A 14,939-nucleotide genomic window follows, 5' to 3' on the forward strand; every position below is an offset into this window, starting at 1 on the left:
TCAGTTAATATACAGTGTGTCCATAAAGTCCCAGTACCATTACAAGCATTTATTACTTTGGTACTGGGAATTTATGGACATAAATACATATTATATATATATATATATATATATATATATATATATATATATATATATATATATATATATATACATACATATATATACTACATATACAGGGTGGTCCAAAAGTAGATGGGCGATAGGTGGAATAGCTGTGTAAATTGTGATGGACAGCAGTTTGAGCACCTGCGTTGACAAAATTTCAGTGCTTCTGTATTATTGCACAATAACATTCAATTGTCAGTTTAATAATAGTATTCGTAATTATGATTTTATATATAACCCCAAAATAAATGTTATCATTTACTGTCCCACCTAATTATTTTGGACCATGTATTTATATATATATGTATATATATGTATGTATGTATTATAATATATGTATATATATATATATATATATATTATATATATATATATCATACTTGTCTCACCTAATTATGTTTTTGAACCACCCGGTATATATAATATTATTATATATATATATATATAATTAATATATATAATAATATATATATTTATTTATATATATATCGATAACATGTGTGTGTGTGTGTGTATATAGTATGTAGGTATATATGTATGTATTTATCTATATGTATGTATATATGTATGTATCTGGTATGTATGTAATTATGTATGTATATATATATGTATGTATATATATATATATAAATATATATATATATCTATATATATATATATATATATATATATATATATATATAGGAAGCTCACCCTTTTAGACTGATAGCGTTATGGCAACAATTCTATCAACGTTTCATGATACTGGAAAGTATATTAGTGCAGGTATATCAATAGGATCCAACCTGAAGAGTATTAGTTAAAGAACGTACAATAATTTAAATTAATTTCTCCTCAAAGCTACTTAAATTCTGACTATTTACAATCCATGCATGTTTATAAGATGATGTAGAATTAAGTTGTCGTTCAATGTGGTTGGTTAAATTAGAGTATTTTCGGAACTGTTGTAGATATATATTTGAAAAGACGAGAAGGCAATAGATACAGTTTGTATGTAGAGGAATTAATTAGTAAAAGGTTTAATTTCCCTACTTCATTCTGATAGCTTGCGTCGCAAACTAATATATGCGGGGATGCTGAATAGACAAAAAATGTGAACTTTACTGCCCCGCTGGTATGGTGGTTAGTGTTATGGTATGCCACTCAGATGTCGCGGGTTTGCGTCTCCTCCAGGGCGATGACAAATTGCTGGCTCTGTATCGTGATCAGTTACTGTTGCAGTGTGGGGTCTGCGGTGGGAGGATGATACCAACATTTTTTGGAAGCATGAATTTCAAGTCAATGGACCCTGTGTGCTTGTTCCATGTGAATAGGTTTCGTTTACGGAAATATAATAATGATAATATTAATACGATCAATAAGGGAAACAGATTAGATGCTTTTACAGTTCTTGCCGTCGAATATAAGCTTTACCCCCCTCTCAGGGTACGGTACTACGGTATTGCCCTAGGCTAAGGTCGCTTCATATAATGCCGCTATTCCAACCTGATCTACCGATGAGGATGGAGGAGAAAGAAGGCGGATGTGTGATTAATGAGGCCGTAAGGTATCTCCTTTGTTCTGACAGATCGACCTCTGAAGCACTTCGAAAGAACTGAAATGTTCAGAGAAATAAAGGGAGAGAGTCGGTTATGTCCTGTAAATTATATTGTAATCAGCAACTATTTTTCACTGATTTTGATAATGGAAGTTCTTATGAACGTTATCCATCGATTAGATTTGATGGTCTTGCATTATAGACGTTTATCAGGAGAATGATATGTAGTAGCCTATACTTCCATCATTAGGTTTCTATAGGAATGGTGATTGAAATGAGTCCATCAGTTACGTGTAAGTGATCCTGTGTCCTGTGAACTAGCTGTATTTAGATATGTCGATTTTTCCAGAAGTAATTGCACCCAAGAGAAACTGAGTACAACAGTGAACGGGCGAACAGGCAAGGTTTTTCAATCCAAGTTTATTTCAAAATAAGAATTTTCCCGAGAATAGAACTCTTGTGATACTATTATTCTCGTTAAGAAGTAAAGATGAATTTATTTTCAGTGTATGGGAATTGAATGAAATTTTAAAGGAAAATGAAAAATCCTCTTTACTTAGTGAAATAATAAAAATATCGTTGAGTGGGAAGACAGAAAAATTAAGTAGTCTGGCTTAGTGGTCCGCTAGCATAGTGGTTAGTGTCGTGGTATGTCACATCTCCCCCAGGGCGCTGAAAAATCACTGGCTCTGTATAATGGTCAGTTACTGCTGTAGTGTGGGGTCCGCCGTGGGAGGTTGAAACCAGCATTCTTTGGAAACTTGAATTTCAAGTCAATGGCCACTGTGTGCTAGTTCCGTGTGGATAGGTTTCATCTACTGAAATAATGATAATAGTTTGAACCTTTCATGTTTAAATTCTGCCCTTTTTGCCTTTTGAAGAACAGTGTTTCGTAATTCTTTTAATTCTCAAAATAATACCACGAAAATGTGTGGGCGAGGAAAACGCGGAGTCAGCTCTGAATGACGTCACTAATACACCTTATCTGGACCTTCGTCTACAAGAAAGGCATGTCACCTTCCCTGGTCCTCTCTCTCTCTCTCTCTCTCTCTCTCTCTTTTTCTTCATCCTCGATTGACAAGTCTGTTTTGAAGAGTTCTCCCTGATCTCCTTCAAACTCTCGGCCAACTATACAACCCCGTTAATCCCCGATTCCAGAGACAATGGAAAAGTTATTGTTTACACTAGAAGGAAAGCGTTCTTGTGACAACATGGAAGTTAGTCTTAGGTCGTCAGCGGTCGATAAGGCACATTCCAAAATAGGCTGCTTCATCAAACTTAGCCGAGAGAGAGAGAAAAAAAAAGGGAACAATTATAACATTCCTGGAGCACTCGTGGGCCAAGTGTTGACTTTTTTTTTCTTTTTTTTCTTTTAAACTTGCTAGTCATTTCTTTATGTCTAGCAGACACTTTTTACTGAGTTCGAAGGAGTGGAATAATCTATGGAGGTCGTAGAAAAGCGAACAGGTCACCAAGAATCGGATATAGTGAAGAAATAAATGTATGTTTATTAGCTTGTTGACGTTACAGAACCAAAAGTAAACAAAAACATGGGTTTACAGATGGGGTATTGCATAAGCTGCAGTGCCACCCTAAGTGCGCTGTGTTCAGATCTATTTCGTGATTCTTCACTGCTAATATTTTTTTTTTTAATTTCCTTGTTCATTTTTACTCTTTTAGCTCCTGTTACTAATGAAAGTATCTTTAGTTTGACTGTAGATTACGGAAAATCAAAAGCCCATTTATCGTTAATAGTTACTTGCATGTATGTTACTTTGGACTTTATATTATCACGTTTGTTCTTTAAGGTCCACAATAATGTACTGATGGAGGCAGGAGTAAAACTTTATAAAGTTTTACTCCTGCTACCATCAGTATATTATTGTGGACCTTAAAGAATATTACTTGTGCCTTCGTAATTGAGATTGCTACCCAATTACCACGTTTGGTATTACGAGGGTTATCTTTGGATATTAATTCAAATGGCATTCTCTATTTTTCCTTCCAACGAACCGTAATTTTTGTTTATCTCTTGTTAAAGTAGGAAAGATGGCCAGCCCACTTTATATTAATTTATAGAAAGCGAAAAGTCTATAGAACTGTCTTAAAGTTAGCACACTCAAGCCTGTCCCAAGCCTGAATAAATCCTGTACAGCGGGAAGCGGAACTACAGCTTGCAACAGACGATAGCAGTCTGCTGTAAGAGGCACCGGGTCTCTCTTGACGTTCAACAGCCAATCGAGTTTGAGCGAGAAGGGTCTCGATTTACGTCAACGTTTTAAGTGTCAATGCAGGTCAGAGTAAATGATGTTTGATGTTCAGGTTCTGTTTCAGTTCACCCAACAACTCTGACGTGGCGGAGTAGGTGATATATACTATAAATAAGCCTGGAGGAATTTTCTTTTATTTTTTTTACATGCCGTAAAGTTAGCTGGAACTTTTTTAATGGTAAAAGTTTGAGTAAGTAGGAAAGGGAAGAAGTTTTCATATTCAAGTTGAATGGCGATAGTTACATGGAAGTTTCAGTATAGCGTGGAATTCGTAGTAAAGTTAGTAATTGTTCATTAAGGGTTAATTTGTAAAGTCGTCGAAGTATAATTGTTACAAATAAGTTGTTTAAATTGTCAGTGTACAAAACAGCGTTTCAGCCGAGGTAGTTTCTCAGTCGATACAAAGAGGCGGATTGAACACAGAAGATAATTGTGTGAGGTCCGTAGATGTGTAGAAGTCTGTATAGTCTGATTTACCAAGTGTAAACTTGGTGTGTCTGATTTACCAAGTGTAGACTTGGTGTGTCTGATAGTGTGTCTGCTCTACCAAGTGTAGACTTGGTGTGGGTCAGTAAACAAAACTGCTATTTTTATAAAGAATCATGCTTGGTCGGCGATGTTTTGGTGAAGAAAAGGACGCTGGCTTCGCAGAATAGCTTAGTTTATTCAAAACTTCCTGATGACTCAAGAAATTGAGTGCTTTTGACACTCATCCTTGAAACATGGCAGAAGCTTTTCCCTCTGTTGATATACACTTCTTCTCCGTGTTATCTGTTTATCTTTAGTGGTCCCCTTTAAACTGATTCCTGAGGCGTCTAGCCACTCAGAACGGTTAAGTGAACTGTCAGAAATTAACTGCACAGTCCTGTCCTTCTGTTGCAAGGGAAGACATTATTTGGCCGTGTCAGACTTCATTAACAGAGAGAGAGAGAGAGAGAGAGAGAGAGAGAGAGAGAGAGAGAGAGAGAGAGAGTATTGTGCCGAAAAATTTTGTTATACATATAATGTAGCTTTCGAGGATAGAATTAATGCATACCAAAGGAATGGCCAACGAATATAAATTAGAATAGTTTGATAGTTTTGTAAATTGGAGTTTCCTTTATAAAGTGATGCCAAGAACAAGATGCGTTTATATGCAATATAGTATGTAGTAGGTCTTGTTTCTCTCCTAAGCTGCTATGTATGTGTATATATACACGTATATAAAATGTATCTATGTATATCTACTATATATGTGTGTGTGTATAATTTGTTTTTCTTTTGTTCTCCGGTACGATGGCAAGCCCTAAGCAAATTAGCTATTTTTACGTGGCTAGGAATCAGTTGGTTACCTAGCAACGGGACCCACAGCTTATTGTGGGATCCGAACCACATTATATCGAGAAATGAATTTCTAATCACCTGAAATAAATTCCTCTGATTCCACGTTGGCAGAGCTGGGAATCGAACTCTGGACTACCGAATCGGTAGGCGAGCACGTGACCCACTCGTCCAACGAGGATCGATGGCAAGCCCTACTGAGACACACACACACACACACATACACACTATATATATATATATATATATATATATATATATATATATATATATATATATATACGTATATATATATATATATATATATATATTATAATACACACACACCACACACACATATATATATATATATATATATATATATATATATACGTATATATATATATATATCATATAATTAGATATAATATATATATACTATATCGATGGTGATTGTTACTAATCATATGCAAATAACCAAACGACTTTTGTTCCCACAATGGCGTCGAAGTACCATCAACTTTTAGGAAAGCCGTGAGTATTTCTATTGTATACCAATTTACTTTGAACTATGATGATATGGGGTTAGATTGAGGTAACAGTGTCAATGGAGAAGATGAAGGCGTTGGTTGGTGGCTGGAGAAGTTGCGGGCGATGATGACATCGAATTCAGAAACACTGTTTGCGTCACCGAAGAAAAATAGTAAACAAATGCCTTCTCAGAGGACTGGAAATTTGTTTCTCTCTCTCTCTCTCTCTCTCTCTCTCTCTCGTTGCTTGTCTGTGCAATACACAAGGACCACCTTAATCCAATAGAGCGTAAATTGACAACCACAAGCAAGCAAGAAGTGGCATCAATATAAGCAGTCTAGGGAAGAAGCTAACTCTAATACTAGTGTACAGACCTCCCCACCTACCGCAAATGTCCGACGAGCAGCTGTATGCACTACTAGGACAAGAAATAAACAACAGACTCTGCATGATAATGGGGGAATAAAAGGCAGCAGTACACTGGGACACTGACCTTCACATCAAACCTAGAAGGAAAGACACTTCTAGAATTTGTCAAAAATTAATTCCTCCACTAATGGATTGACAAACCTACTAGAGAAACAACATACAATGGCTAACCAATAAAAAACAGTCTTAATTATAGGTGAAGGATCAGAATGGGGAGATGTGACAAGCGGAGTTCCTCAGGGTTCTGTCCTTTGCCCGCTCTTTTTTTTTTATTTATGTTAATGAGATTGTTATAGGATTAACTAGCAGGATAGGCAAATTTGCAGATGATACCAAACTAGGTGTAAATGCGGCAGACCCAGAGACAGTAGAAAGTTCAAGAAATGATCTGAAGAAAATAACAGAGTGGTAAAAAAGATGGCAAATGCCTTTTAACTTGGATAAGTGGAAAGTGTTACAAATAGGAACAAACAACCCTCATGCGAACTACATGCTGTTTGGAAATTACATAAATAATGTAGAACAAGAAGAGGACCTTGGAGTTATTATTTCCAAAGACTCAAAATTCACAAAACAGTGCATAAAAGCTGAAAATAAGGCACAGAAACTAGTGGGATACATAAAGAGGCAGTTCAGTACAGAAACAAGGAAACGGTGCTGCAGTTCTATACATCAATAGTTAGACCTCATCTTGAATATGCAGTACAGTTTTGGTCACCAACACTAAGAAAGGACATAAATAGATTAGAAGAGGTACAAGCAAGAGCCACAAGGTTAATTCCATCCGTCAGGCCAATAGGTTACCAAAGACGAAAAGAGAGCCTGAGCATGTATGGCTTAGGAACAAGACGATTGCGAGGACAACTAATAGAAACGTTCAAAATACTGAAAGGCATAACAAAAGCAGACAGTAACCTATTTACGTTAAACGAAAACCAGTCAAGAAGCTAGAGCTGAAAAGATACAACTTATCACATTGTCGGATTTCTTTACATACAAGATATGCGACACATGGAATAGTAAAGCAAGCTAGACAAAATCGTTAGGACACTGTGAATGAACAGTAAAACCTGCTCCGTAAGATAAGTCAACACACGATGTCTCCTCAGATGGACTAACAAGTCTTTGAGACATCTTAATCCTTGTAACTCTCTCTCTCTCTCTCTCTCTCTCTCTCTCTCTCTCTCTCTCTCTCTCTCTCTCTCTCTTGGTGTGTGTGTGTGTGAGCGCGCGCGCAATACACTAGGAATACTTAGTTGCATTGTCCTCTCTCTCTCTCTCTCTCTCTCTCTCTCTCTCTCTCTCTCTCTCTCTCTCACACACACACACCACACACACACACACACACACACACACACACACACACACAATATACAAGGATTACTTAGGTGCATTGCTTTCGTATTACCGATGAAGTTTTAGTGGAAAAATGAAATTGGGTTGAGGACGCCGAGTATCGAATTAGAACTTGAGGATGTTAGCAAAGTAGTTGAAAATTCTATCTCTCATAAAACTGCAGAAAGTTGTTGGAGAGAACATAATTAGATTCTTCAACTTACAGGAATATTAAGCAGCACTCCTTGAAAATTGAAGCATAATTCTAGAGGGAAAACTTTTCATTCCTGCAAGGTGAGCCCCTAAGTTGACAGCATTCATGTTATACGAATAAGTATATTTTTACATGATACGCACACGGAGTCTCTCTCTCTCTCTCTCTCTCTCTCTCTCTCTCTCTCTCTGTAGCCTGTGCGTTCAAGGCCTCACAAACGTATGCCATTCACCGGATATTAGTTTGATCTATGATTAATAGCTAGTTTGTGACAGGAAATTTACCCCGACTCAAGCTAAGTTAGTTGCAAACTGAATACAAACAGCCATTGACACTGACGCTTATATATTGTGGATATAGGAAAGGAGGGGACATGCTTAAAACGGCTTGCTAAGGAGAATTATTCAAGCACATCGCTCGGCTCTTAAATGCATATAAAAACCTTATAATTTACACTCATTCTCATTGATTAGGTAGTACCTTTGTAATTTATATCATATATATTATATATATATATATATATATATATAACATATATTATAACATATATATATATATATAATATATAGTATATATATAAATATATATATATATATAACTTTTACATCTTGTGATAGCTGAGTGGATTCTACAGCGCTTCACTGTACGTCATGAATTCTTTGTTCCGTGGGTCGTGCCCATGAGGCGACGAATTTCTTATCGACTAAAAAATTCTCCTTCGGTTAACATATGTGCAAATATATTTATTCTTGAAGGTAGAAGCGAATTAATATATTAAAGGATATTTTTAGCTTAATGCATGTATTATATATATATATATATATAGATATATATATGATATATATATATATATATATATATATATATATATAGCATTGGACTCTTATCCATAAGGTTCGTGGTTCGATCCTCTGCTGCTCCCCCAGTCTCCCCAATTTAAATGGGTATAGCGGCAGCTAGGAGTCCAAGAAAGGGCACAGGGCTAACGCCTTCATCCCAAAAGACTGTTTGAAAACCGCTGCTAACCCCTCAGTGAAAAAAAAGACTAAGGGCGCGTTACCGAATCCGAGCGTAGTAGCCTCAGTGAACACTGTGACGACTTGGCTCCGAGATTTCGATATTTTTGGCGATCGATATCTCGTAGCATTTCTGGTGGTAACAGTGACTAGCAGGCCAACTGCGCCGACCCAAACAAATCCCTTTCAAATCTCCTCCGGGGGACGGTATGCTGTGAAGGAGGGACGTGACAACATCTCTACAGCCAGACTTCGTCAGGAGGTGTCCTTGGTAGCGAGGACGAGCACGCTGCCATGAGAACTTGGTGTTTTCTAAAATTTAGTTAACCTTTTTAGGTCATTTTTGATGATGCGTATCTCTGTCCTCCTAAAGTATTTTTATGCTTTTTTTATTTTCCGTGATTTATGTAAACTTGTGAAGTACGTTTTTATTTTGTTTTAGAATTTTGATTTTTTATATTTTAGCAATGTGAAGTATTTTGAATTGTTTTCAGCTATTTTTGTCTTTTAAGTGATCCCTTGAATTTTAATCGTATCTATATAACTTGCATTGGTCCGAGAAATTCGTATTGAAACCATGTTAAGTACATTGCTTCTTCATGTTTCATAGATATTGTTGCTCTTACGAAAATTATGAACACTCAGTAATGCGACAAGTACTCTCAGTGAGCAAATGCATACGGGGAAAACTACCTTTAGTCTATTTCTAAGTCCAAGTTTAAACTCATAGTTTTTCAAGTACAGAGTTTTTGAAGCTGCGAAAAAGACATCAAAGTAATTTATGTCAGCTTCATTTTCAGTGATGTATGTGGCAATAGTAGCCAGAGAGAGAGAGAGAGAGAGAGAGAGAGAGAGAGAGAGAGAGAGAGAGAGATGGGGGTTCTTCTCCCTTAATATCAGCTGGGCGGTGGCGATGAGGATGCTGTATGTGCGTATGTATGTCTATGTGAGTGCGTGTGTGTGTCTGTGTATGCATATAGAGTTGTCATGGCAACCGCTGTGAGGCTGGTAGCTGGGTTGGCGATGCTGTTGGTCGAGCAGGCGCGAGGCTCTCTCTCTCTCCTCTCTCTCTCTCTCTCTCTCTCTCTCTCTTTACCGCGCGCACTCTCTCTCTTTCTCTCTCGCCTTGGCTCTTCCTTTTTCTCTCTCTCGTCCCCGGTTTTGACGGTGGGGATCGATGTGCTGTTGGATGTTCGTTCAGTCCGTGTGGGGCCGGGGACGTCGCTACTCCGCCCACCTAACTCCACACACCCGCAGCCCTTCAGAGCTGCCGCCCGCACACCAACACCACAGTAAAAAAAAAAAAAAGATTTCGACATCTCCATTACACTTAGCCCCTGAAAGGCAAGGCAAGGCACACAAACGCACACTCACACAGACGCACACCGGCGCTGATGCCTCCGTGCAGCAGCAGCAGCAGCAGCGGCAGCACGCAACAGCAGGCAGCAGCGCAGCAGCAGCAGCAGCGCAGCAGCAAGCATCTTCCGCGGGGGACATCAGGAACATGACGGCCAAGTCGTCCTGCGCGGTGTTTTCCCTCAAAATGTCCGACGACGAAGTGAATCGGTCGGTTATCATATCTGAAACGAACGAGTGACAGCTTGTATAGATCTTACCCATTGATTGATTGGCCGTCGGTGCCTAACGTTGGTATGGCCATGCCAGTGCCCCCACAGGTCATACACGTCTCGTCGCCACTGTCCCCTTCGTTATCTCGTGCAAGTGTCTTCATGCAGCGGCACTGAGGTGTTCCTCGGCGGTGTTCAATCTCTGGACGTGACATATCCAATACACGGCGAATCACTCGTCGTCGACGCTCTAAGGACAGGAGGCGGAATGGAACGTAGCCCCGTCTGCTGTGTTTGTTTGGTTCAAGAACAGTGCTGGTGCTCGACACACAATTCATGTCAGAGATCTATGTCAAAACCTGGTCTGCATGAGAGCCCCCTCAATGTTGTATTACCCCATGTGCTTCTCCCGTTCCCAGTTCGGCTGAGCAAGTCCCTTCATTTGGCGAGAAACCGCCGACAGTGAAAAGTGATCATTTTGGTTCGCGACCGCGAAGTGAAAATTGGCGAATTGCGCTGATGAAGGAGTGATTGGCGGTGATCTTTAATGGGCGTGTATGTGTTTGTGTGCGTGCGCGTGTCTGTTTGTGGGTCTATCGGGTCACGCGGCCCACTCATACCCAGTGCCGCTGCCATGCAATCTCCCGTCATGGTGCCATGGTGACCTCGTCATGGCACTGCTGGTCCAAGGGAGACGGACGTCATATATACAGATTTGGCAACTCGTCTTCCGTTCTCCCTTGGCCTCGTTGTTTCCTCACGAATTAAATGTCATGTTTAACATTTTAGCTTGACAATTTTTTTTTCTTGATTTACTTTTGCCTTTTTGCAGTCACAACATCGTCATTTTCCATAATGATCCGAAAGTCACAGTGGTTTCCAGGTTGCATGCACATATATTAAATGGTATTTATGATATAAACAGGTACTCTCGATGGCCAGGTCATGTGATTCACTCTGGTTGCAGCAGTAACTAAGCTGATTGGCGTGAGGGCTGTCAATTCATCCGTACACTAATTTGTGAAAAATGAGTGAGCGTTTGGGGAAAATTCCAGGGGCGGCAGCGAGGAGGGATGTTCCATTGTCATGGGCCTTTACCTTATACTCGTATACCTGTCGCCGTGTGTCGCTCATTTCGCAAGAATCCACAATAGTTCGCTCACCTTTTTCGCTGGATTTCACACCTGTACCGCTTTCTTTCTTCTTGCCGAGAGGCCCTCCTGTACTTCAAATGTTTAGTATTTAATCTTTTTGCCGTTCTTTCTCTTGAGTGAACGCGATGCAGCGCCGAATTGTTTATAGCTTGCGAATTCTGCTTTCGTTGCTTGACGTTTTAGCCAACAACATAGGAATATGAGAAGGGACGGAGTTTGTAACAGGAAGAGACGTAGGGATTGTCGTAGGCCCTAAACTATAGGTACCTGTCCAGAGCTTCATCCTGTGTACCACGGCTTTTGACATACCGGGTTATGACATCACATTCTCTCTCTCTCTCTCTCTCTCTCTCTCTCTCTCTCTCTCTCTCTCTCTCTCTTCAACAGCATTAAGCCGTTTCTCCTCTGAACGGGTGGTGCCCTAGAAATGAAAAGACTATGACCACTGCCACATTCACACAAACTTCTGAGTCTTGGCTCAATTCCACCAGTCTAACTGAAAGTCCCGTGTGTTTAAGGTACTTTTTATTTCTCTCTCTCTCTCTCTCTCTCTCTCTATGTGGTGCATTCCCCTTTAGTTCTCCCATTTTGCTCTCCCTGCTCTGCATGCCTCATGGTAGTCATTTTCATTTCCCCAGTGCTCCCCTTAATAAACCTCCTTTTCCCCTGAGGGGAAAGAAGGGCGGGGGGGAGGGAGTTGTTGTTTTCTGTAATCCTCTTTACTCTCTCTCTCTCTCTCTCTCTCTCTCTCTCTCTCTCTCTCTCTCTCTCTCTGTCTTAATTCCCCTCCATTTCTTTGTGTTCGAACCATTGTACATCCACTGATGTCGCATGATCTCTAGATGTCTCTGTTTTCCTCTCCCTGTCACGGTTTCTATGGTAACATGAGTTTTATAATCTATGTTGATCTTCGTCATATTTATTCCTGTGATTCTCTCTCTCTCTCTCTCTCTCTCTCTCTCTCTCTCTCTCTCGTCTCTCTCTCTCTCTCTCTCTCTTCCTTGCCCTCTATCTTCTTTAAGTTCCAAAACTCACCTTTTCAAGCCGCGACGGCTGCCTCCTCATTTCTCTCTCTCTCTCTCTCTCTCTCTCTCTCTCTCTCTCTCACACACACACACACACACACAATTTATATTTACAATGAGATGCATTTGTTCATCTTTGTCACTGAATTAATTGATGATCGTTTTGACCAGCAGTTATTTTTTATTTAAATTTTATTTTTTTACTTCATTTCGCCTCTTGTTTTTTTTTCAAAACATAATTTATTTTATGTCTCCTAGCGTTGTCTTAAGAATTTTGTTTTTTTCGTTTTTATTATAATTCTTTATGGTGTTTTTGATTGAATTTTAATTTGCTTCCAATTGGTGATGATCGTGTTTGGATAATCTAATAGAATTGCTATTACGACGGCTCTTTTTCCCTTTTGCCGTTTGTTCCCTGGGCATCCCTTCTCGTTGGGAGATGAAGAGGTGTGTGTGTGTGAGCGTTAGTCCGCTGTGTTTTCAGCCCTTGCCTTGTAATCTTCCCAATCTATTGATCCTTTTTCGTTATGTCCCGTTTTATTCGCTTCTCTCCAAAACACCGAAGTCCTCCCAGAAGCAGGCATTTATTGCCAATTTTGCCGGCATGAATTTGGCCTAGGGTTAGCCGAAGTCAAGTCTTGTGATTTTCAAGTGAATTCGGTCATCTTCTGTCAGAACATTTCGTTTTTAGCTCTGTTCTTCCGGAATTTTGCATTCCCTCCTCCCTGCCTCGTTTCTAAGTGATATTTTGCCTAAGTATAAATCGTATTCGATAGTCGCTAATGAATTTGATCCTCCCCTCACTCTCTCTCTCTTTCTCTCTCTGTTTGTATGTAAACACTAATGGTCGTGTAACGGTCGTGCGGACCTCATAGCCAATACCCCTCTGTGTTTGGAATTACATGTTTTCCAACCTATGGAAAACTGTTCATTAGCGTTGACATGTTTACAAATAGCCTCTGGGTTCCAACACGCGTCCGGTAACTGATGCCTAAATGTAAAGGGGCGATGGATGATGGCATCAGTAACTCTCCACTTGCATGCCTAGTTTTCTCTGTTGTCGTTTTTTACTTCACTATTCAGCTTGTTGTGGGGAATGTGAAATGGGCCTAGACGCAGGTTACTTTATATATTATCATAGTATTTCCAAGCTACTTTGGATACTAAATTCTATCCAGAGGATATTCGTTACATGTCCTGCATTTTCCTTGTTGACTTTTGAGATATTTTTGGATTGTTACCCCAAAACATTTTTCATTCTTCATTTCAAATTACTTTTTAAGTTATTTATGGTACGGTGTGGTTGTATTGTGCACTCATGAAAAATGTCACGAATCATTTGATTTTTCTCCATATGTTCTTTGCCGCTTAGAAATGTTGTAACTAGGGTTTCTAGGAGCTGACATATAGTAAGGCAGTCTGCTTGAGAAGTAACAGGTCGCAAAATCTGGAGAGCGTCCAATTTTCCGGCAATAGTTTGTGTTGGTTTTTATTACTGCTTTTGACCCGAGAGAGGCATAGTTCTTGTGCCCATTGAAAATATTATGTTAAACTCGTTACTTTGGTTATTTATCTTACGAAAAGAATTAAGATTTAACATAAGTGGTTATGACTGTGTTACATAATGCTGTTAAATGCTTATAAATAATGCTATTTTACCGTGAAAGGTGTAGTACATCTGGTGATGAGAAACGTGATTCTCTTTTCGTCTCGATAAGATTAGGAAATCCGTTAATTTGCGGTGCTTATTGGCACTTTTAGGTTAGTAACTACAATTTGTTGGTCAGGGAGCCAGGAAGGGAAAAAATTAAATTGGAACTGACATGTCTTTTGTCCTTACGTAATATTTGTTCTGGAAGGGAAAAATTAGAATGAAACTGATACGTGTTACTTTCTTATAGACTCTCTCTCTCTCCTCTCTCTCTCTCTCTCTCTCTCTCTCTCTCTCTCTCAATATATTGATTCTGTCATTATCAGTTGTCAAGAGGCTCCGAGATCATGTAGTTGTAGTGCGTACAAATCGAAGATTGAGTTTTGGTGATATAAAAATGGGACTCTAGTGAGGGTCAGTTCCTAATCGAATGACCACTTTACTTTCCTCTGTTCAATTCAGTGTAATTCCCTCTACTGATGATTTATGAGGGATTAGTGGCTCCAGCTGACATTGCAGTTTATTATTTCATTATAAAATCTTTTGAAAATCACTGACAGGCCTTTGAGTAATCCAACTTAATACTGCACTTTAGGGCTGGCTGCCTGTGGTCAACCTACATCAGCCTTCTTACCAGAGTGGATTGAAAACGCACCTCGGAAGGTAAATTTCTCCGTTCATTTCCGTTTGGATTTTAAGGCTTTCAGTTGAAACGTACATCCAAAAATTCCTGGAAATAGAGGAGACAGGACGACGTTATGGTAATCCCAGCATTTAAGATTGGTATGTGTCCAGTAGACTG

The 14,939-nt window shown here is 39.2% G+C and overlaps 1 protein-coding gene across 6 annotated transcripts in view; it reads left to right on the forward strand.

Annotated features, from left to right (window-relative positions):
• Positions 1-14,939, forward strand: part of LOC135207903 (uncharacterized) — a 574,434-nt gene that overhangs the window by 219,846 nt on the left and 339,649 nt on the right. The window contains exon 1 of one of the 6 annotated variants that reach the window (XM_064239827.1): positions 9,900-10,031. The exons of 4 other annotated variants lie outside the window; for them this stretch is intronic. The gene's annotated coding sequence lies outside the window, so the exon portion shown is untranslated. Of the gene's footprint in view, positions 1-9,899; positions 10,032-10,198; positions 10,306-14,939 lie in introns of those variants that run through there. One more of the 6 variants, XM_064239830.1, reaches the window with a different exon arrangement.

This window comes from Macrobrachium nipponense, chromosome 34 (genome assembly GCF_015104395.2).
Source record: "Macrobrachium nipponense isolate FS-2020 chromosome 34, ASM1510439v2, whole genome shotgun sequence".
Classification (NCBI taxonomy): Eukaryota; Metazoa; Arthropoda; class Malacostraca; order Decapoda; family Palaemonidae; genus Macrobrachium; species Macrobrachium nipponense.